A 25,379-nucleotide genomic window follows, 5' to 3' on the forward strand; every position below is an offset into this window, starting at 1 on the left:
TGTGTTGAGTAGAAAAGCAAAGGAATCTCAAAGAAAGGGGTCTATCTCTTTTCTATCTTCATTATTTAATACAGAAATAAATATTATTTATTTTTCTTCATATGGTAAAATCTGTAATTTTACCATATATGATTTATGGTATGATCTTTATCGTATGATCTAAAGTTTATGTTTGCTATTTCAGGTTTTAGGATTTTTTATACATGTGGGGTTTAGGGCTGATTAGTGAGTGAAATCACTTACTAATTTTAAAAGCAAAGTAAAGGATTTATAAATAATACTTTTACTATATTTATAAGCAATTTCAATATTCAAGCTATTAGAACTAAGGGTCCACCAAACTATATAAAGAACCAGGTTTTCTATTAGTTCTCACAGAACACACACACAGCAGTTAGTAAATAACACAATAGAGTTTTACATGGAAAACTCCCAGATCACGGAATTAAAAACCACAACCTACACTCGTAGGATTTCAACTTCACTACTGAGCAAACTTCAGATTACAAACTATTGTAACCTAGGAATTAACCTCTTAATCCCTCACTAACTTGTAATAACTCTATTACAAGCCCCTTTGTAATAACTGTATTACAAAGCTTACAACTCGACTAACTCTAGCCAAGACACAAACACAAGGTTTATGGTTTTACAAAAGGTTTCCTACACAATGCTTCTAACTAAGCTAAGTAGGAATTACAAGTAAATTACTTTAACAAAGGAACAATACAACTAAGGACATATAATGACTTAATACAGGAAACAAGTCCTTCGATATGTTGTTCTTTGTTCTTGACGCCTTGAATGTCACTTGGAAGTTGGCAACACGCTTGAGAGGAAGCTTGATGAATTATGGAATGTGCAAGTGTGATGTTTTGCCTTTTCTTCATGTTAATATTACATAAGTGACATCACTTGAATGATGTAAGCATGTTTGGTACAAAGGCATTCCCCATAAAGTGACTGCTGCATTATTTGCACTGTTGTGTGTGTGCTGAGAAACAGTTGCAATCACTTTACAGTTGTGGGGAGTTGACTGGTACAGTCAGAAAGGAATTGATGTCCATTTATTCCCTCTTTTATTTCAAATATACCCCTCAATTAAATGGAGGGACACGTGTCATCGTCCTGTTGGTCAATTCTAAATATCTCTCAATTAATTAAAAAGACCCATTATCCATACCCGAAAAATAATTTTGTTTTTGTAAAAACTGAAAAAAATTAAAAAAAAATATTTTCACTAAAAACTGGAAAAAAAACGAAAATATTTTATTTTCCAGTTTTTACAAAAAACCGCTTTAAAAAAACTGAAAAATATTTTTTAAAACAATATTTTTGTAAAAACTGAAAAATATTTTCTAAAACAATATTTTTGTAAAAACTGAAAAGCAATTTTCTAAAGCAATTAAAAATTGAAAAAACTAAAATATTTTTAAATAAAAACTGGAAAAAAAATATATTTATTTTTTCAGTTTTTACAAAAACACTGCTTTAGAAATTTACTTTTTAGTTTTTTTTTTTTAGTTTGTACAAAAATATTGTTTTAGAAAATATTTTTCAGCTTTTTTTAAAGCAGCTTTTTTGTAAAAACTGGAAAAAAAATATTTTCATTTTCTTCAGTTTTTAGTAAAACAAATTTAGTTTTTACAAAAAATATTGCTTTAGAAAATTGATTTTCAGATTTTATTTTTCAGCTTTTTCAAAAACATTATTTTAGAAAATATTTTTCAGTTTTTTCTAAAGCAGGTTTTTTGTAAAAACTGGAAAAAAAAATATTTTCATTTTTTTCAATTTTTAGTAAAAATAATTTCAGTTTTTTTCAGTTTTTACAAAAAAATAATTGCTTTGAAAAACTATTTTTCGGGTATGATTAATGGGTCTTTTTAATTAATTAGAAGATATTTAGAATTGACCAACAGGACGATGACATGTGTCCCTCCGTTTAAATGAGGGGTATATTTGAACCCAAAGTATAACTGCAGGGGTATAGATAACCCAATAGTATAACGAGGGGTATTCTTAGACCATTTTCGAAAGTAGAGGGATATATTTGGCCCTTTGCCGAAAAATCTATGTGGACTACTTAGTTAGCAATTTCCCACCGGAAAAATTAATAAATCTTGAGTGATCATCAGAGTACAATAGGGATAGTTGAGTGACTTTGTTGGTACAAATGAAAGAAAAGTAATTTTCATCCATAATTTCAGATAGTTCGGTGACTATTTGAGTAATAGACTCCATAAGTAATTGAGTGAAAATATCACTATGTTGGATGCAAAAAAAACGTATTTTGCAATAGGAATAAAAAAGCTAATCGAAGTAAAAAATTAGATAAAAAAGAGTATCATGTCTCAAGGAGAAAAATAGCTAAAAATCATGTGAATGTCTTAGTTAATTAAAAAATCACAAAATATGGTAAATTAATCAATTTCGAACTTACGATTTTTTAAGTTATATACGTTGTGTTTGAATTAATTTTGTATTCTCTTTGAGCATGCAAAGGAGTTTTTTTTTAATCAAAGTCCATCATCTCGATGATGGAGTTAGGCCGGACTCCAGCCTGTATATTTCAAAAACTTTGATTACACGGAGGAAGACATACACCTTAACCTCAATTACATATTGTAGATTGGTAACTACCAATTTAATGTGCACTTGTATATAAGAAATTGACAAAAGTCTGCTGGACTCCTCTCTACTACTTGATACGTCTATATTCTCAATAGATGACAATATATACTGATATGTCCCAAACACTCTATGTCTAATCATAGTGTCAAGTGATATACCATTAACTACAAACAACTTCCTTTTCACTCTGAACCTGAAATTAGATATTCCCTCTTGATCAAACTTCAAAGAAGCTCTAACCTCTCTAGGAACGGAAACGGCTTAATTAAAGATACCATGAGTTTTTGTGTCTTCTCCCAGGTTTGCTAATTGATCTGCAATCTTCTTAACTTCCCTGAAAATATGTCTAAACTGAAAGTCTCCGGTTAGAGCCAATTTCCAAATCTGTTCAAGTACACGTCTGATCTGCCAATGTGCCTTTGTTTTTCTGTTAATCATATTCATAATTAACAGTGAGTCTGACTCCACAACAATATTTTTCAAACCATGATGGCAACACATCTGGATGTCTTGTAAAATTGCCTTTACCTCGGCAAAATTTTTACTGCAAATGCCATAGAAATCAGAAAATGCCTTCACTAATTCACCATGATGGTCTCTTATAATCCCACTTCCTCCAGCTGAGCCTGGATTGCCTTTACTGTAGCCATCCACAATTAATTTGACATATCCACTCACAGGTTTCTTCCAGCAAACCATCTGAGAATGAATTACTGGTGACATCTTCTCTACAACTATGCATTTGTCTATCCAAGAATGAGGGAGTTGAAGATTAGGGAATTGACAGTTAAATATCAATGTTATGGTATTAGGCACTTGATGAATAATATGCCTGGATGACATTTCGAATGTTTTCAAAGTTTGTTGCACATCTGCTCTTCCATATTTCCCAGCATATTAAAGATGGTAAACATTGAAGCATTATAGAATGGACACCATTGTTGCTCTTAGTCATCCACCATTTCATGAGGTTCTACCTTAATGGTAGAGGGACAAAACTAACGCCACATGGACTACAGAAAAAAGACCAAACACTTTTTGCTACTTGGCTGTTATTAAACAAATGTTTAATGGTCTCCTCCTCATGATTATAACAGCAACTGCACCTAGATACGGTTACAATACCAAACCTCCTCATAGCTTCATCCATAGGGATCTTATTTTGAAGTAAACTTAGCATAAAAAATGAGATCTTGAAAGGTATTCTTTTATGCCAAATCTTCTTACAAGTGAAAGTACCCCTTTTTTTCTTCCTCACAAGGTCCCAAGCTAATTTGCAAGTGAAAGCTCCTGTACCTTCTGGTAATCAGTATGGGCAGTCTTTTCTCCTTTCATAAAACTCCATCTTTTGAATAGTATTGACCACATTCAAAGGTAGAAGACCTATCAGTTTGTCATGTCTCCAAGTCCCATTGTGTATGAATTCTTTGACCTTTATATTCTTAAAAGCTCTGGTTGCCTGAGTCAATATAGCTAATGTTCCCAAATATGTTCAGTTATCCCACCAAAAAGACACATCTTCATTCCCTAACCTCTAGAAAATAGATGGATCAACATCCTTCTTGATGCCCATTAATCTTCTCCATATATGAGACTGACCATAAGTCCATTTCTTTGCCACAGGGTGAGACCTCTTGCAATATTTAGCCTCTAGGAATTCTTTCAACATTGTTTTTTAAGTCCTAAAATTCCACCATAGTTTAGCAGAAAAACTATTACAAATATCTTGTAGTAATCTAAATCCAGCTCCTCCCTCATTCACTGAAAAGCACATATCAGTCCAAGCAATCCAATGCCTCTTATTTCTGTTAACTTCTTTCCCCCCATAAAAAGTTGGCAACTATTCTGTCAATTTTCTTTAGGACAGTTTTTGGGGGGGGGTGAACTACTGATATCAAGTGCAGAGGTAAAGCGTGTAAAACATACTTGATTAAAACTACACTTCCTCCGTATGACAATAACTTGACTTGCCACCCTTGCATTCTACCTGCCACCTTTGCCACCATGTTGGTGAAATAAATTATCTTTTTTCTACCCACATAAATAGGACATCCCAAATACTGTATAGGAAATGGACAATTAGGGAAGCTAGTGATCCTTTGTATTTCAGGTATTCTAGGATCATTATCCTGAGCAGAAGTATAGAATCCAGATTTTTCTTTATTCACCAACTGTTCCGAAACTTGTTCATAGAGCCTCAACTGGTCCATCATCATATTTAACGATAATGAGTCGCAAGATGAGAAGAGTATGGTGTCATCCGCATATCACAGATGAGTGATGGTGGAACCCTTCTTTTTTTATAAAGTATGGAATAAATCCTAAACCAATTAAGCTATCCATTAGTTTCGACAATAATTATGCACCAATCACAAAGAGGGATGGAGAAAGAGGACCCCCTTGCTTGATTCCTCTGCTAGATTTGAAGAAGCCACGCCTAACTCCATTTATGTTTATATAGTACCACACATTAGTCAGGAGCCTCCACACCATGTCTATCCAATATTCTGAAAATACCATTTGCCTAAGCATTTGATAGAGATATTCCCAAGAGACCCTATCATATGCTTTGGCCATACAATTTCAAAACTACATTCCCAGCAAGTGATGATTCATTTATATTGTGAATCATATCTTGTGTCAACATAATATTTTCTGTGATAGACCTTCCTTTGATAAACCCTGTCTGATTAGGAGATACCAATTTCTGCATCAGAGGACTTAATCTCTGATTCATCAATTTAGAGATGATCTTGCATGAGAAATTACTAAGACTTATTGGTCTTAGTTCAGTAAAAGACTGTGGGCTATCCATCTTAGGTAGAAGTACCAGAAAAGTGTGAGTGAGTGCCTTTGGTATATCAGTGCCTGCAAAAAAGTCAAGAATCATTAGTAGTAGGTCATCCTTTATGATTTTCCAGCATGAATGGTAGAATTTCCCCGAGACTCCATCAGGGCCTGGAGCACTCTGTGAACTCATAGAGAACACCACATCTTTCAGTTCCTCCAAAGTAGGTAATGTTGTTTATCTATCATTATCTACTTCCTTAATGGTTTTAGGGATACAACTCAGAACCGAAAAGTCATTATGACAACTTTCCTTTTTGAATTGTCTCTGAAAGAAAGAAATAGCTTATCTGGCAACATCCTCCTCCCCGTCAACCCAACATCCATAGTCCTTCCTTGTCTTCTTCAAAGTAAGCCTATTTTTTTAACCCTTAACCACTGAATGAAAAAACTTTGAGTTTACTTCCCCTTCCACAAACCATTTTACTCCATATTTTTGCTTCCAAAATGATTCCTCCTTCTTATAGGCTCTAATCAGCAATGCATTAACTTCATTTAAGGAAGTTCTAGTCAACTCATTATTATCAGTAATTAAGTTGGCTTCTAAATCAGCTACTCTGCCTTCTAGATCTTTAACCTTATCAAAAGTATTGCCAATAGTAGTCTCAGACCATTCGGACAACTTCTTACAAGTATTATTCTGTTTTAAATGAAATCTCCACATTGGTGATCCATGTACATCAATACCCCAAGCTAGTTCCACCACTGCTTTGAAGTCTTCTTGTTTCGTCCAGAAATCTAGAAATCTAAAGTACTTTATAGGTTCCCTTTCTATTGATTTTGCCATAGTAAAGAGTGGGAATGGTCAGATCCTGTCCTGATCAAGTGATTTACACTAGTAGAATCAAACAAGTTCATCCAGTCATGATTTACTAGAACTTTGTCCAATCTTTTCCATATCTTCTTCGCGGGACACCATCCATTACACCAAGTAAAATTTGAACCTGAGAAACCAGGGTCTAACAGTTCACAATCCATAATACATTCAAGAAATGGTAGGCTCTTGGTCATACTATGTGGTCGACCACCTTTCTTCTCACAAAGATCCAAAATACAGTTGAAATCTCCACCAATTAACCAAGGAATGTTGTACTTATATGCAATGTCCTTCAAGCTATCCCAAAGTCCTTTCCTCTAATCTGAATCACACTTAGCGTATACAGAAGAAATTAGTACTGCAACTCCATCCCAACTGACAGAACATGTGACTTGTTGTTCATTCTCCTCTATCACACTACAATTCACTGAATCATTCCAAAAGATCCATATTTTACTATTGCTATTTGAATGAGCATTTTGAAAACCTAGAATTCTCCTGTATTTATCTAATTTATCAGCTTTATGGAATGGCTCACATATAGCTACAAATGGGATATTTTGTGATCTGACTAATTGATTTAATCTCTCCAGGGCACCATTAGAGTTAATGCCTCTAATATTCCAAAAGAGAGACTTAATCATTGGATACATTTGACAAGTGTTTTGCCTGTGAAGATCCCACAGACTGTTGTTTAAGGTGCTTACCGCCCCTTCCTCGTATTGTTTGGCTGCCCCCTCTGCTATTTCCTTTATCTCTACCCCTGCTCCTACCTTTGATGGAATTGTCAACCTCTGAGGTCACATTAACATCCACCAGTGATTGTGAGCAAAAAGTCTCCACCAATATGTTTTCTTGAACATCAATTGTTGCACTATTAGATTCCTCTATTAGATCTGTAGATTCTTCACTTGCTTTTTCATCACTATCCATACTTGAATATTCATCACTTGCTTCTGAACGTATTTCATCTTAATAGTCCACTTCCACTGAGCCTTCCTTTTCTTCATAAGATGAATCTGATTGTTGCCCATTCTCCATATTATATTCAAAACCACTACTATGTTCCTCTTCTAAATTTGTGCCATTAATGAGTTTAAGATAGTTGTTTTGGATTTCTCCATGATCAACTCCAATAGTAGTCTCACTAGTTTGCTTATTCAAGTTGGTTTGATTAATATCATATTGCGGGTAAGATACATTTGGTTGTACCACATGTTTCATTGTATGTCCATTCTCTCTTTGCATTGAGAAATCCATATTGTCAACCATTTCTTTCTTATCTTGGCTTGTGGCATATGGTTGATTATTACCTTCTGCCTGGACCACACTTGCCTCCTCAATTTCATTTTTCCTTTGTTTCTTCGTTCTGTTCCTCTTTTTCTGCTTGTTATTTGCCTCAGTGTAGTTTTCCGTGTGATCTTTATTGCCTTCATCTTGGCCCTCCTTTGTTACAAGGCATGTATTGTTGTTTTCATCATCCTCTAGTTTTCTTTTTTCTTTTCCCAGAACCTCCTTAATTGTTGGAAACTGTTGAGTATCTTTAGGCTCAATGACACTGATGCCAATATTTCTTCCAACCTTTTGTACTGTTGTTGCCTCTTGGATTCCATCACCTTGATTGCATTCCTTGGCTTGTTGATGTTTTGCTGTTTCTTTATTCGCCTTTGTTGAATTATAAATATTTGTACTCTGATGATATTCCTTGTTTTGGTGCTTGGTAGTTGGACAAACTTCATTTTTGATCCATTTCTTCTATTCATAGTTTGGAATTCATCATCAACTTTATTTTGTACTTCTTTCTTTTTTTGTTCCTCGCTTTGTACCTTGATTCTTTCATCCCTGATTTTATTTCTGCACTGAATTTCAAGATGTCCCTGTATTTTACAGTACATATAGTAACTTGGAACTTTTTCATATTCAATATCGAGCCACTTGTCATCATCAGTTCCATCCATTCTTTTGTATCCTAACCATATCTGGTTAAGTCTTGGTTGTCATGTCAGGAGCAACCGCAACACCAATCTCTCTTACCATCCTCGAGACAATTTTCCACTTGAACAAATGTCAAGGTAATTCATGAATTAAAATCCAGACCGGTACCATGGTTGTTTCCTCTTTTGGTTTAAAATCCCGTGTCCATTTTAGAATATTCATTGGTGCATCCCCAATGTCTATGTATTCTTTGAATCAGATGTGATTATAATCTACTTCATTAGATATATCAATGTAAATATGCTGGGGGTCAAAATATGCAATTTTAACAGCACTAGTCATATGGAACTTCCTAAAAAAGATTTTCCTAATCTCCTCTATCGTAGGTTTTCCTCTCAAGAACTTACCAATGATAGTAAATTTGCATTCCTTAGCTAAATTTATGAAATAATCTTCGGCAAAAAAGAAAACACTTGGCTTACCTAGGTAAGAACCATGTCTTATTTCGATGGCAGATTTACCATTAGTTAAAGTTTTTAATTTTTCCTGAATTGTGGCTGCAAATGAAGGCTTTGACACCATCTAATCATTACTCCTTCTGGTTGATGGTTCATGAGCTCTGTTGTTCCCCGGAGGAAATCTCGCAGTCTGCATGTTTTCTTGTGTTGAATTTTGGGCTATTGCGGTAGAATTTGGCTGGATTTTTTTATTGAATGAGGTTGTTAATGTTTATCTGTGGTGTTTTCGATGTGTTTGTCATTCCGGCGAGTTGGTTTGTCAAAATTTGATGAAATTTTAGGTTGTTGAGGAATAGTGGTTGAGTTAGCTGTTTTGGTTAGTGTTTTGCTGGTGAGGTTTTTAGTTGATCCATCACCATCAGCTTCCTCTTTGTCAGTTGGGGTTTTATTTTTCTGGTGTTGTTTGGAGTTTTTAGTCGTTATAGGCAGGTTTGTAGGTGGTGGAATGGTGTTAATAGGATTGGGTAGGTGCGTTGTCGATTTCTCATTGTTTGAGTCTGTGGGGCAGGTGGGTGTGTAGGGGTAGGGTCTTTGGATAGCATTAAATTAAGAGAGAGTATAGAGAGAAAAAATGACCTGCAAAATTCAACAATTTGTGCAAGTCCAATAGCATGCAAAGGAGTTATGTTGAGAACTATTGATAAAGTATTTTGTAGGGAGACTCGCACTAGGAAACAAAATGACTAAAAAATTGATTGTGGATTGATTGTTTTAGTTATATACGTATGAGAGAGCTTGATTTTAATATACAAAAAGACAATCTACGAGTTTCGTTGTTATTTGTATCCATGCTTTATTTATTTGAATTGGTTGTTGGATTGATAAATGATTATTTTATTTTCTGTAATTTTTGTACTTGTGATTTGTATTTCCTTTCTCTTGTACAAAGTGGATCCTTATTATCTACCATGCTTAGAGCCGTCAAAATGGGTTTGGCCCGTGAGGCCAGCCCGCTACTTGAAAAATATTGGGCTACGATTTTTTGAGCCCATTTAAAACTGAGGCTTATAAGTCCGGCCCAAGTCAGCCCGCTAGCCCTTGATGCTTGGCCGAGGCTGGGCCTGGGCTAGCTCGTGGGCCAAAAATTAATTAACTATTAAATATTTAATATTTAAAAAAGTAAAAATTACAAAAACTATTAACTATAATCCTCATTCCCTAACCCTAGATTACTCATTTACCCTTTCATATCAACTAGAATTTAAATTTTTGACATGCATGTAATATGACAAAATTAGTTTTTCTTTTGCTTAATTAATAACAAACTCGAAAAGTTTTAGGTGGCCAATAATAATCTTTTTTCGAAAAAGATATTACTTTAAGTGGCCAATGATTAGTTTGGATTACTTTAATATATTATTAATATTTAAAGTGCTCTTCAGTATAGAAAAAGATCAATTTTAAATACACAAAAAAAAATATTGACCACTAGCAAATTTCAGGAATTTTAAAAATTTTATGGATTATAATGATGAAATAAGCAAATGATGTTAATCTTAAATTAAAAACCTCAGCATATAAACTTATTGAAGCAATCCCTGAGTCTGAGGAAAATGAAAGAAAAGTATTAAGAAAATATTCATGTAACTTTAAAAAAGAAGAGTTAGAGATATAGAGAATTTGCATTTCAATACTCATCTTTTCACCATTTTATTGGAGATGAATATTGCGTACCAGCAGGTAGTAGGGATTGTTAGGAGGTTAGAAGGCATGCTGACTCAGGATAGAGATGAGAGAGAGGCCAAGAGGTCACGAGAGTTTGGCACTTATAGTGGTACTCGTGCCCTAGCTGCAGCTCGTCAGGGCAGGGGTTATAAGAGTCGCCCTGTTCATTCAGCATTTCCAGCCGCCAGCGGTGCTCCGGCCACTACTAGGCCCCAGGATCCTTATTATGCACCGCCAGTGTCTAGTGTGCCTCATGTACGGGGTGCTATCAGTGGTCAGTCCAGTCGATCATGCCCGAGCCAGTCGCAGCAGCTACGTCCTTCGAGAGCTTGTTTTGACTGTGGTGACACTTGTCATGTGGTGAGGGATTGCTCCAGATTTAGGAGGGGTACGCCTCCACAGATTTCTCAGGCACCGCGTGCTCCACCAGGTCCTCAGGCTATGATTACAGCATCAGCTACCACTCCACCTGCACCGCCAGCTAGATGTGGAGATTGAGCGGGTAGAGATCGCCCTAGAGGGGGAGGCCAGGCTAGGTATTATGCCCTTCCTGCTAGGACAGAGGCAGTTGCACGAGATTCTGTTATCACAGGTATTGTTCCGATCTGTCAAAGAGATGCATCAGTCTTATTTGATCCAGGCTCCATTTATTCCTATGTGTCATCTTATTTTGCCTTGTATTTGGGTGTATCCTGTGATTCTCTGAGTTCACCTATTTATGCATCTACACATGTGGGTGATTCTATTGTTGTTGACCGTATGTATCGGTCGTGTTTGATTATTCTTAGTGGTTTTGAGACCAGAGCCGATTTATTATTGCTCAGTATGGTAGATTTTGATGTTATTTTAGGCATGGACTGGTTGTCGCCCTATCACACTATCCTTGATTGTCATTCCAAGATGGTGACGTTGGCTATGCTAGTTCTACCGCGGCTAGAGTGGAGAGGTACCTTAGATCGTGTTCCTAGCAGGTTTGTCTCATTTTTTAAAGCTCAGCGAATGGTTGAGAAGGGGTGTGATGTGTATCTAGCCTATGTGAGGGATGTTAGTGTTGATACTCCTACCGTCGAGTCTGTTCCGGTAGTGAGGGACTATTCAGATGTATTCCCAGCGGATCTTCCGGGCATGCCGCCCGACAGATATATTGACTCTGGCATTGATTTGTTACCGGGCACTCAGCCCATTTCTATTCCACCTTATCGTATGGCCCCACCAGAGTTGAAAACATTAAAGGAACAGTTGCAAGAGTTGCTCGATAGGGGCTTCATTTGGCCCAGTGTGCCGCCTTGGGGTGCTCTTGTCCTGTTTGTAAAGAAGAAGGATGGTTTTATGCGAATGTGTATTGATTATCGCCAGTTGAATAAGGTTACAGTGAAGAACAGGTATCCATTGCCACGTATTGATGACCTATTTGACCAACTTCAGGGTGCTAGAGTATTCTCTAAGATCGACTTATGTTCAGGCTACCATCAGTTGAAGATTCGGGAGCCAGATATTCCGAAGACTGCTTTCAGGACTCGGTATGGTCATTATAAGTTCCTTGTGATGTATTTTGGGCTGACCAACGCCCCAACAGCATTCATGCACTGAAGAACAGTGTATTTCAGCCCTATCTTGACTCTTTTGTTATTGTGTTTATTGACGACATTCTCGTGTATTCTCGGAGTCGGGAGGATCATGAGCAACACCTGAGGACTGTGCTTCAGACCTTGAGAGAAAAGAAGTTATATGCAAAAAATTTGAAGTGTGAATTCTGGCTAGATTCAATGGCATTTTTGGGTCATGTAGTATCGAGTGAGGAGATCAAGGTAGACCCGAAGAAGATTGAAACAGTGCAGAGTTAGCCCAGACCGTCCTCAGTTACGGATATCCGGAGTTTTCTTGGTTTGGCGGGGTATTACCGTTGATTTGTAGAGGGTTTCTCGTCTATTGCAGCACCTATGACCAGATTGACCCATAAGGGTGCTCCGTTCAGGTGGACCGAAGATTTTTTGGAGAGCTTTCAAAATCCCAAGACTGCTTTGACTACAGACCTAGTGTTAGTGTTTCCTACTCGATCGGGGTCCTATACGGTGTATTGTGATGCATCGCGTATTGGGCTCGGCACGATGTTGATGTAGGATGGTAGGATGATTTCCTATGCATCTAGACAGCTGAAGGTGCATGAGAAGAATTATCATGTCCACGATCTTGAGTTAGCAGCTATTGTTCATGCCTTGAAGATTTGGCGGCACTATTTGTATGGTGTTCGTTGCGAGGTTTTCACCGATCACCGGAGTCTACAACATCTGTTTAAACAGAAGGACCTTAACTTGTGACAACAGAGATGGTTGGAGTTGCTTAAGAATTATGACATCACCATTCTCTATCATCCCGGGAAGGCCAATTTGGTTGTCGATGCCTTGAGTCGCAAGGCGGAGAGTTTGGACAGTTTAGCATATTTACCCGTAGCATAGAGGCCTTTAGCATTGGATGCTCAGACCTTGGCCAACTAGTTTGTTAGATTAGATGTTTCCGAGCCGAGCAGAGTGTTGTCTTGTGTGGTTTTTCAGTCTTCTCTTTATGATCGTATGAGGGACCGTCAGTATGATGACCTATATTTGCTTGTCCTGAAGGACACGGTTCAGCACAGTGATGCCAAGGAAGTTACTATGGGAAATGACGGTGTATTATGGATACAGGGCAGGCTATGTGTGCCCAATGTAGATGGGCTATGTGAGTTGATTATCCATGAGGCTCACAGTTCGCGGTACTCCATTCATCCAGGTGCCGCGAAGATGTATCAGGATTTGAGGCAGCATTATTGGTGGAGGCGGATGAATAAGGACATAGTGGAATATGTAGCTCGTTGCCCTAATTGTTAGCAGGTGAAGTATGAGCATCATCGACCGGGTGGATTGCTTCAGAAGTTAGAGATTCCAGAATGGAAATAGGAGCGGATCACTATAAATTTCGTTGTTGGGATCCCATGGACTCAGAGTAAGTTCGATGCAGTTTGGGTGATTGTGGATATATTGACCAAGTCAACTCATTTCATTCATGTGGTTACTACTTACTCTTCGAAGCAGCTGGCTCAGGTTTACATTCGTGAGATTGTCATGCTTCATGACGTGCCGGTATCTATCATCTCTGACCGGGGTACATAGTTTACATCACGGTTCTGGAGAGCCATGCAACGAGAGTTGGGTACTCGGGTGGAGTTAAGTACAATATTTCACCCTTAGACGGACGGGCAATCCGAGCGCACTATTCAGATATTGGTGGATATGCTTCTTATGTGTGTGATGGACTTTGGGGGTGCCTGGGATCAGTTCTTGACACTTGCGGAGTTTTCCTACAACAAAAATTATCAGTCGAGCATTCATATGGCACCATATGAGGCTTTCTATGGTAGACGGTGCTGGTCTCCAGTGGGTTGGTTCGACCCGCGCGAGGCTAGGATATTGGGTACATATTTGGTTCAGGATGCTTTGGAAAAGGTTAAATTGATTCAGGATCGACTCCGTACAGCCCAGTCCAGGCAGAAGAGTTATGCGGATCGGAAGGTTCGCGACGCTGCATTCATGTTTGGGGAGCAGGTTTTGCTCCGGGTTTCGCCCATGAAGGGTGTTATGAGGTTCGAAAAATATGGCAAGTTGAGCCCTAGGTATATCTGGCCTTTTGAGATTCTTGAGAGGGTTGGAGAGGTGACTTACAAACTTGCACTACCACCTAGTCTCTCTATAGTACATTTAGTGTTCCATGTTTCCATGCTCCGGAAGTATCACGACAATCCATCTCATGTGTTAGATATCGGCTCAGTCTAGTTGAATAAGGATCTATCTTTTGTTGAGGAGCCAGTGGCCATTTTGGACAGGCAGGTTCAAAAGTTGAGGTCAAAGAACATCACGTCTGTGAAGGTTCAGTAGAGGGGTCATCCGGTGGAGGAGGCGACTTAGGAGACCGAGCATGATATGCGCAGCCGTTATCCTCATCCTTTCACCACTTCAGGTATGTCTCTATACTCATTCGAGGACGAATGTTTGTTTTACGAGGGGAAGGATGTAACGACCCGGCCGGTCGTTTTGAGAGTACTAGACCTGAACCCCAATTTACTGCTCTATTTATTTCATTTTGTGGTTATGTAACTTGCCGGGAGGATTTGTTTTTGGTTTCGGACATAGTCCCTAAAATGGAAGTTTAAGTCGTAGGAATCGACCATAAATTAAATTGTGTGAAGACGATTCCGGAATAGAGTTTCGATGGTTCCAATAGCTCCGTAGGGTGATTTTGGTCTTAGGAGCATGTTCGGATGTTGAATTGGAGGTCTGTATGTCATTTTAGCGTCAATTGGCGAAAGTTGGAAAATTGGATGATTTTTGGGAAGTTTGACCGGGAGTAGACTTTTTGATATCGAGGTCGGATTATGATTCCGAAGGTGAAGTAGGTCCGTAATGTCAATTATGACTTGTATGCAAAATTTGAGATCAATCGGACTTGATTTGATAGGTTTTGGCGTCGGATGTAGAAGTTTGAAGTTTTAAAGTTCATTAGGCTTGAATCGATGTGCAATTTGTATTGTTAGCATTGTTTGATGTGATCTAAAGGCTCGACTAAGTCTGTATGATGTTTTAGGACTTGTTGGTAAGTTTGGTTGAGGTTCCGAAGGCCTCGGGTAGATTCTGGATGGTTAACGGATCAAATTTGGACTTGTAAGAATGTCTGAAGGCACTAGTTCTGGTGTAATCGCACCTGCGCAAGATTGACCGCAGGTGCGAGCCCGCAGAAGAGAGCAATTCAGCGAAGATGCGGGGCTGGGGGAATTGGCCGGTGGTCGCAGATATGACGTGAAGGCCGCAGAAGCGGAGTCGCTTCTGCGGAAGAGTGATCGCAGAAACGGCGAGGAAGCTGGAACAGCATAAGAGGCTGGGAGCCCGCAAAAGCGAATCCGGAGGAGCGGATGAGGAGACCGCAGGTGCGAGGGTAACCGCAAAAGTGGATAAGTTGTCGCTTATGCGACGCCGCAGATGCGGTTAAGTTTCCGCAAGCGGAAGTGCTGGACAGAACACTTAAATACACGGGTTCGTGATTTTGCTCATTTTAAAACATTTTGAGCTCGGGTCTTGGCGATTTTTTAGATCATTTTTGAGGGATTTCTTGAGGTAAGTCTCTTGTACTCATTTTTATCAATAATGTTATTTTTCCATTGATATTTCCACCTAGATTGTGTGTGTTTAAGGTGAAATATGGGAGTTTGAGGCTAGGGATTTGGAGAGTTTAATTTGGGGATTTAAGTGGCGACTTGGTGTCAGATTTTGGTAATTTTTGTATGGGTGAACTCGATATCGAATGGGTATTCGTATTTTGTGACTTTTACCTGATTCCGAGACGTGGGCTTGGGTCGACCTTTTGGGACGGTTTTTCGATTCTTTGCTAAAGTCGTAGATTTATAGTTTAAATTAGTTTCTTGTAGTTGTATTCATGATATGTAATTGCTTTTGGCTAGATTTGGGTCATTCGGAGTCAAAAAATCGAGGGAAAGGCATCCTTATCGATTGATTGAACGAGTTTTGAGGTAAGTGACTTATCTAACCTTGTGTGGGGGAAATTCCCTTAGGATTTAGTACTATTATAATAATTTGTGATATGTGAGTACCGTGTACGCGAGGTGACGAGTGCGTACATGGGCTAATTATGAAAATTCCGTTTTTTTTTATGAGTGGATTTCTTTTAAATTCCCTAACTGAGTTGCCTTAGTATGTGTAGCTGTCATGTTTAGCCTAGTATCGCATGTCTACGTGTCTTAACCTTACTTGAAATTCGTGCAACATGCTTAGTTGAATTACCTGTTTCCTTGATTATTGTATTCGGTTTTTAATTGTAGGATTCATTATCGTAAATTCATGGTTCCATAATTTATGAGTTGCATATTTACTTTGGGACTACGAGGCAATACCTCAGGAGATCCCCTTGTCTTGCATATTTACTTTGGGACTACAAGGCGGTGCCTCGGGAGATCCCTTTGTCTTGCATATTTACTTTTGGGACTATGAGGCGGTACCTCGGGAGATCCCCCTGTTGAGCATTTACGTTTGGGTTACGCGGCGATACCTAGGGAGCGCCCCTGTTGTTTACCTCTATTTGATGTGCTGTTATTTTATGAAACTTCTCGTTGTTAAATTCTCAGTCATTTCAAAATATTATTATATCTTGTGCCTTGATTATATGTTAAACCAGTAGGGCCCTGACCTAACCTCGTCACTACCCTACCGAGGTTAGGCTTGGCACTTACTGGGTACCGTTGTGGTTTACTCATACTATACTTCTGCACATCTTTTTGTGCAGATCGAGGTTCTTCCTACCAGACTAGATACCAGTGAGTTAGACCGTACGTGGAGACTTCAAGGTATATTTGTCAGCGTCCGCAGACCTCGGAGTCCCCCTCTATCCTTATTATGTTGTTTCCCCTTATTCTTCTTAGACTTTGATGTATAGAGACACTTAGTATTTTCTTTTAGAAACTTGTGACTTATTTCTACTGGGTTTTGGGAGTTGTAATTACTAAATCGCAGTTTCTATTTATATATCATGTGTTGAGATTGGAGTTCAGTTTATTATTCAGTTATTCCGTAAATTATTAGGTTTATCTAGTTTTAGAGATTAGGTGCCATCACGACATCCTACGGAGGAAAATTGGAGTCGTGACACAAATCTTGAATTCGCCTCAGACTCTATTATTGATGCCCGTCTTGCTGATAGAAAGTAAACATTTTTCAAACGGTTTTCTCAGTCGAAACTTACCGTACTTCATGAGTATTTGTTTTCCTCGAAAAGAGTATTTGATTACCTTGTAAAATCAAAGATGTGTCGTGGGATCAAGTAATTAGAAAGAAATGGTATTGCAATAGCCTATTGGAGCAAGATGGACACACAACTTATAAACCATTCTGAAGATGGAGGACACTGAAAAATGCAGAACTCCGGAGGCAGGTAGTAAAAACTTATCCATACTTTTAGGTGTTTACATCATACCATGCTAATTTATCATATTATGTGATAAATTAAATGAGAATGCATATTAATTAACTATGATTTAGTGACAATCATGTTTGTACATATATTATGTATTAATTGAATTGGTATAAACATCTTGTACTTGTAGGTGACGGGGCAATGGTACTGATTGCACCAAGATGCCGCGATTTTAAATGAAAATGAAAGTTAAGAAACTTTCTGGTAATTTCCCGTGTAATGATCTCATCAAATGTGGTAATTATTTTAAAGAAATAGCAGTAAGACTAACCTTTTGTGTCTTGCAATATCTTGAATCACATTTTATATTTATCCCTCCTTGTGTGTTCAAGCTAGCAAGACAAAAACGTGAATCTATTCGTTTCCACTTTGAGATGGTACAAAATACGACCCAATGTGATAGGAAGAGACACAAAATAGAGAATTCTATTTTCCCAATTCACTAAAACACTGTTGTATGGAAATTTGTCTTCACTTTCCTCAACAAGACAGAAAAAATGAAAGAACATTCTCTTAATCAACTAAAACAGCATCTTAGTCCTGTACCTATATATATTTACATATGGTGCTGGACTTCCTTCTAAATTATGAGTATACACAGATCTTGAAACTATGTTAAGGCTTCTAGTCTTTCTTAATCAATTCTCAGTTCTATTTGTTGAATCCTACAACTTTTCTTTTCCTTCATTTGATGTTGAAAGTTGCAGCAATGGCAGAAACTTAACATGCTGGGGATCTGTCACTGCTGCTAATGAAACTCTTAACCTCACACCTGATCAGCCACAGAACAATTCCAACAAAGTTGGAAGAGTCTTGTTCAGTCAGTCCATACCTATGTGGCCTGCCTCTTTTTCCACCATTTTCGCTATAAGGATTTTGACAAATCAATCCATTTTATACTTTCAGGCAGTGGTTTTTATCAGTCAAATATTGTATTCACATTAGATGCTCATGTACTCAGTGACACCGGGTTTTGGGAGTGATATATTAGAAATTTTGAGATTTCTTCCACTGAATTTAATTATTTTTGTTTTCAAACTTGAGAGAAATTGTGGTTTATTGAGATTTTTGGCTTGCCTAGTATTGAGATAGGCGCCATCACGATGGGTGAGATTTTGGGTCGTGACAAGTTGGTACCAGAGCCTAGGTAACATAGGTCTCACGGGTCATGAGCATATTTAGTAGAGACTTGCGGATCGGTACGGAGACGTCTGTACTTATCTTCGAGGGGCTGCAGAACCCTTAGGAAAAATATCACTTTTTTGTATTCTGTTGAGCAAATTTGCTAATTCCGAATACTAAATTTTTGTTATTCTATTCTCTCACAGGTGGTGAGAACACGTACTACCGGATAGGACGGTCAGCCATCAATGCCACCAGTTAGGGCCGCGAGAGGCCGGGACCGTGGTAGAGGCCGGGGCCGAGGTAGAGGTCGAGGTCGAGGTGTAGCTTGTACCACATTTGGACCAGCACCTGTAGTACCACCAGTTGCTCCAGATCAGGAGTAGATTCTAGATATAGCTGAGCCGACAGGACCAGCTCAGGCACCAGTTGTGCCCATTGAGATTTCAGGCCTTCAAGAGACTTTGGCCCAGATATTGGCAGCTTGCACTGGTCTTGCTCAGGTGGTTTCGGCTCAGGCCGCACCTGCCACTTCTCAGGCCGGGGGAGATACTCATACTCTTGTTGCCCTTACTCTAGACCAGGTAGTACAGGGACTTTAGGTACCGGGGGCACTACCAGCCCAGCCGGCTGCAGCTGCCCAGGCCCCAGTAGCTCCTGTTATGACAGATGATGAGCAGAGGAGACTTGAGAGATTTAAAAGGCTTCGACCTCCACCATTTAGCGGTACTGAGTTAGAGGATGCTCAGGGTTTTCTGGATAGGTGTCAACGGATGCTTGAGACAGCGGGTATTTTGGAGACCAGTGGGGTCTCATTCACTACTTTTCAGTTTTTTGGGCTGCACTCAGATGGTGGTAGACTTACGAGAGGCATATGCCTGTTGGCGCATCACCCCTTACTTGGCAGCAGTTCTTCGTGGTCTTTTTGGAGAAGTTCGTGCCTCAGTTCCGTAGAGAGGAGCTGCGTAGACAGTTTGAGCAGCTTCGCCAGGGTGATATGTCCGTGACGCAGTACGAGATAAGATTTTCTGAGTTGGGTCGTCACGCAGTCTGGTTGGTTTCCACTGATAGGGAGAGGATTATGAGATTCGTTGATGGCTGCACATATCAGCTGCGGTTACTTATGACTAGGGAGAGGTTATCTGGTGCCACTTTTGATGAGGTGGTTGACATTGCTCGATAGATAGTGGTGTCGTAGCCAGGAGCGTGGTAACAGGGAGGCTAAGAGGCCCCGAGGTTCGGGCAGTGTTGGTGGGGTACCTTCTGAAGGGCAGTTCTACCACAACAGGGGTCGTCCAGTTCACCGTGGTGCATCATCCAGTCATGGTTCATATAGTTCTCATCAGAGTCAGTCATCTCTCAGTGCACTTCCATCGCTGAGTACGCTCCGTGCACCATCAGTTCAAGGATCATATGTACCAGGTCCTTCTAGTAGTTATTCTGGTTCCCGAGGTCCGCCTCAGAACTCGCCACCATTCTTCGAGATTGAGTGTTATAAGTGTGGAGAGCTGGGCCATGTGAGGAAATATTGTCCCCACCGTACGCGAGGTCCAGTTCAGCAGAGGAGTCCGGCTACTACTTCTGCACCAGTTGCTCCACCACCCGCTTAGCCAGCTCATGGTGGAGCTCAGTTAGCTAGGGGTCGCCCAAGAGGGGGAGGCCGATCCGGTGACGGTCAGGGCCGATTCTATGCATTTCCTGCCAGACCAGATATTGTTGCTTCAGATGCAGTGATCACATGTATTGTCTCAGTGTGCCATAGGGAGGCATCTATATAATTTGACCCAGGTTTCATCATATTTTTGTTCATTTTCTGGATATTCCCCGTGAGTCCTTAGTTTCACCTGTTCATGTACCTACGCCGATGGGCGATCCTATAATTATGTACCGGGTATATCGGTCGTGTGTAGAAATTATTTGGGGAACGAGACCAGAGTTGGTGTTTTATTGCTTAGTATGGTCAATTTAGATATTATATGGGTATGGTGAGATATCAGATGTTTTGATATATGGACCTTAGGACATTGTGGTTTTATGTTGGGATGTCTTATAGTAAGCTTTGGGTAAGGATAGTAGTGTTGTGATAAGGAGAAACGTCAACTTGAGGGTAATTTAGGACAACCTCAGATAAAATAGGACCACTGGGTAGTAGGCTAGACCAGTATGGTAATGGCATGCTTTATTCTTTGGGTTAATAATGATGTCGCAGCTTTACAGATGTTTTGGTGGCAATATTTTTGGGTTTTGGTGACCAGCGTGGCTTGGACGAGATAGAGGAAATTAGTTATGATGGCTTGGTTAGGTGAAAATGGATTTCAAAGTGTTCTTAATGGTTTCTACCATGGTTTGAACCGAATATTTCCTACCGGTATGGGGAACGTGTTGTGCATTATGATTTCCTCCTGGAAAGAAGCAAGAGAAAAGTTTCCAACTAATAGGGTATGTAATTTGCTAGTGACTCAGAGTTTATAATAAGATTTTCGTGCTTTTCACATGATAGATGTGGTGTGTTGTGAGGGATTTAGATTTATATGTATGAGGTGGCAGTTCATTCTTGAAAGGAAGATCACAAATTCTGAACGGAATGGTCAGTGCTATATATTTAGATGAATGTTATAATTTCTCGGTAATCCCTGAGAAGGGTGTGTGGTTGAAAGGGGCATTGTGTTTTGATTTAGAGATGTTCATTGGTATTACGGTACTCTCTTGGTTGATAGACTATTGATATTCAAATTATTGATATTATTGGCACGTGAGTTGTCCGTACAGGTTCAGATATTGATACGATAACAAGTGATTTGTCCGTGCGAGTGATGTTAATGTGAGCTCTAGAAGAGCTGGTTACTGTTATTAAACTTGTGTGTTTTGGTACTACTATATATAATGAGCTTATAGCATTACAGTTGTGGTGGTGCTTGTTGAACTTACAATACAGTTCTCTACTTTGAGACATTTTCTGTTTTTGGGTACAAGGTTGTGAGTTGTGTAGTATGCAATGTGATTATATCTGAGGTTATGGCTATGGCTTGATACAACTTGTTCAGGCTTATACAGTGTGTAGACATGAGATTCGGGTCTTGAAAAGAATTCTGGATGATAGAAATTTGGCTCCAAGGATTTTTGGGCTAATGTTAAATTAATAATTTTCAGTTATGTTGTGTGGTCAGGCCTATATAGAATAGGGTGACGTGAGATCACCTCCGGGTATGTGCGTGGTAAGGTGGAATAGAGATTTGAAGGGTAAGAACAACTCTTGGCACGTTCGAGGACGAACGTATGTTTAAGTGGAGGAGATTGTAACGACCCGACCAGTCGTTTTGAGCATTTACGCTCCTTTTAACTATTTGAAGTCTTAAATAATTTCCTACGAGGTATTATGACTTGTGTGAATTGTTGGTTTTGGTTTTAAGGTATTTCGGAGTTAGCTTGGAAGCTTAAGTTGAAATAGTTGACCGGATATTGACTTATGTATAAACGACCTCGAAATTTAATTCAGATGATTCCAATAACTCCGTATGGTGATTTTGGACTTAGGAGTGTGTCCGGAAAATTATTTGGAGGTCCGTAGTGGAATTAGGCTTGAAATGCCGAAAGTTGAATTTTGGGAAGTTTGACCGGGGGGTTGACTTTTTAATATCGAGGTTGGAATCCGATTCTGAAAATTTGAATACCTTTGTTATTTCATTTATGACTTGTGTGCAAAATTTGAGGTCAATCGGACGTGATTTGATAGGTTCCGAAATCGTTTGTAGAAATTAGAAATTTTAAAATTCATTAGGATTGAATTGGGGTGTAATTCATGGTTTTAACGTTATTTTAGGTGATTTGAGGGTTCGACTAAGTTCGTATGATATTTTAGGACTTGTTGGTATATTTGGTTGAGGTCCCGAGGGGCTCGGGTGAGTTTCGAATGGTTAACGGGTTGGATTTTGGACTTGGAACTCTGTTGGAATTTTTTTGATACACCATCCGGTTTCCTTCATCGCGTTCGCGAATGAAGCTTCACGTTCGCGAAGAGGAACTGAGAGGCTGGCAATATTTGCTCTTCGCGTTCGCGAAGGGTGGACTGGGTGTGCATCGCGAACGCGAGAGAGGTTACGTGTTCGCGAAGAAGAGAGGAAGCAGCTGAGGACCCTAGGCAATTGGTCTACGCGTTCGCGTAGGGGTGTCGCATTTGCATAGTGAGGGGGAATGAAGCATCGCATTCGCGATGGGTTGAACACGTTCACGTAGAAGGCATTGAGGCAGAGGCATTTTGTGCTTCGCGAACTTGAGGGTGATGTCGCGTTCGCGAAGGAGGAATTTGGAAGAGAACTATTTTGTGCTTCGCGAACGCGAGGCACTAATTGCGTTCGCGAAGAAGAAAAGCCTGGGCAGTGAGTTTGAGTTCTAAAAATGGGACTTCATCCCATTTTCAGTTTTTGACGATTTGGAGCTCGGATTGAGGCGAGTTTTGGGTGATTTTCAGAGGAAACAACGGGGTAAGTGTTCTTAATTCAATATTAGTTAAATTACCCGAATCCATAGTTATTTTTATCATTTAATTGGCGAATTAAGTTGGAAAAGTTTGAAAACCCTCTTAGTTTAAATTGAAGATTGAGGGTCGAGTTGGGGTCGGATTTTGATAAAACTGGTATGGTTAGACTCGTGGTTGAATGGGCTTTCGGATTTTATAACTTTTGTTGAGTTCCGAGACGTGGGCCCCACAGGTGAGTTTGAGCTAAAATTCGGATTTTTATGGAAAATTAGCATTTTCTTATGAAGTTAATTCCAATAAATTTTATTGACTGAAACGAATTATTTGTGACTAGATTCGAGGCATTCAGAGGCCGATTTGTGAGGCAAAGGCATAGCAGAGTATAGAATTTCACGCTCTGAGGTAAGTAACACTTCTAAACTTGGTTCTGAAGGTATGAATCCCCAAATTTGGTATGATATAAATTGTTGAAGGTGACTCACACGATAGGTGACGAACATGTAGACGTGCACCACAGAAATTGTATCTTGAATAAATTATGTGAAGTTGTAAAATTAAAGAATCATGTTATTATCTGAACATGTGGCATATGTTAGAGGAATTAAGCTGAGGCTAGTAATAAAGATCATGTTTAGGCTATGTGCCGATATTTTAGGACCCATGGGGTCGTGATGCTGTTGAAATAATTGTTCTAAAATATACATTTCACATTCAGTAATAATTGTCCATTGTGAGGACAGTTATGGGATTGAGTTGTGCAACATAGCAGGCCATTTGGCTTTATACATGTTATTATTAATGGATCGGGGTTGCCCGCCTGCAGCAGGCCAGAATAGCGTTATACATTATTATTGTTCTGGATCGGGGTTACCCGCCGGCAGTAGGCCTTATTGGCTTTACTATTTTATGGACTGGGGTTGCCCGCTTGCAGCAGGCCTTATTAGCTTTATTATTAAATAGATTGGGGCTGCCCGCCTGCAGCAGGCCTCATTGGCTTTATTATTATGCGGATCGGGACTGCCCGCCTGTAGTAGACCATATTGGCTTTATATCACGCTTGGGCCGAAGGAGCCCCTCCGAGAGTCTGCACACCCCCCAGTGAGCGCGGTCGACTTATAGCGCTTGGGCTGAAGGAGCCCCTCCGGAGTCTGTACATCCCCAGTGAGCGTAGATGATTATATATATTCGGGATGGATTTCCCAGGGCATGGACTTGCCTTACTTATTTATATTGTAATGAATTTACCTGGACATAGATATTGTCCATATCATTTACATTTGGGGAAAAATTACCCTAGGGCTGGATTGGCCTTATACAGTACTAAATGACTGACTGTCAGTCGATGTGTATATATATACGGTTTGGAACACCCCGGGGTTGGACTGTCCATAAACTGTACCGAGTGACCGAATAATTGGTGACCAGTATATACAGGAGGTCTTGCTACTAAGATGTCATATTCCTTATATCATGCAGTATTGATCTATTTCACTTGTACTGAGTTTATCTGTTGAATTTTAAAGCATGCCTATATTTCTGTACCATTATTTTTACTAGACTGTACCTGCGGAGCTCATCATTACTTTCAGCCCAGAGATTAGTCTTATTACTTATTGAGTTAGTTATACTCATACTACACTCTGCACCTCGTGTGCAGATCCCGGTGCTTTCGGACACAGAGATTGTTAGATTTCAGAGTACTGTCAGTTGAAGCTATCAAGGTAGCTGCTTGGCATCCACTGACCTTGTATCTCTTTCCTTCAGTTATTGTACTGTTCTATACTTTCAGGCAGTGGTTTTTATCAGTCAAATATTGTATTCACATTAGATACTCATATACTCCGTGACACCAGGTGGGAGTGATATATTTGAAATTTTGAGATTTTTTCCGCTGAATTTAATTATTTTATTTTCAAACTTGAGAGAAATTGTGGTTTATTGAGATTTTTGGCTTGCCTAGTATTTAGATAGGCGCCATCACGACGGGTGAGATTTTGGGTCGTGACACCTGCGGGCTCACAGGTGCGCTTCCTTGGTCGCTTCTGCGGTCAGTGCCAACCTCTCCCTTTTTCGCATCTACGACTTGGAGTTCGCTTCTGCGAGCTCGCATCTGCGGCTTCCCAAGCGCAGATGTGGTTGCATCGAAAACTGAAAACTTCAACTTTTGGCTCAAATTTTTAAAAATTGGTCCGAGCCTTGTCCGGTTAATATTCGGAGCCCCCGGGCCCCGCCCGAACATACCAACAGGTTTAAAATCGTAAAACGGACTCACTCGAACTATCTGAACGTGTAAAACAACATCAAATCTAAAAATCATACCCCAAACCAAATTGATTCAAACTTAGGAACTTCAAGT

At 39.5% G+C, this 25,379-nt stretch overlaps 2 long non-coding RNA genes across 2 annotated transcripts; one reads left to right on the forward strand and one right to left on the reverse strand.

Moving 5' to 3' along the window:
• Window positions 1-5,282: 5,282 nt before the first annotated feature.
• Window positions 5,283-9,515, reverse strand: LOC104117382 (uncharacterized). Its single transcript, XR_011410541.1, has 2 exons — window positions 8,713-9,515; window positions 5,283-5,499 (listed from the first exon to the last, which is right to left on the reverse strand). It is a non-coding gene; the product is annotated as an uncharacterized lncRNA (long non-coding RNA).
• LOC138896929 (uncharacterized) lies at window positions 8,170-17,001 on the forward strand. The gene is made up of 3 exons (XR_011410540.1): window positions 8,170-8,367; window positions 10,429-11,005; window positions 16,738-17,001. It is a non-coding gene; the product is annotated as an uncharacterized lncRNA (long non-coding RNA).
• The last annotated feature ends 8,378 nt before the right edge of the window (window positions 17,002-25,379 follow it).

Source organism: Nicotiana tomentosiformis, chromosome 8 (assembly GCF_000390325.3).
Source record: "Nicotiana tomentosiformis chromosome 8, ASM39032v3, whole genome shotgun sequence".
In the NCBI taxonomy this organism is placed as follows: domain Eukaryota; kingdom Viridiplantae; phylum Streptophyta; class Magnoliopsida; order Solanales; family Solanaceae; genus Nicotiana; species Nicotiana tomentosiformis.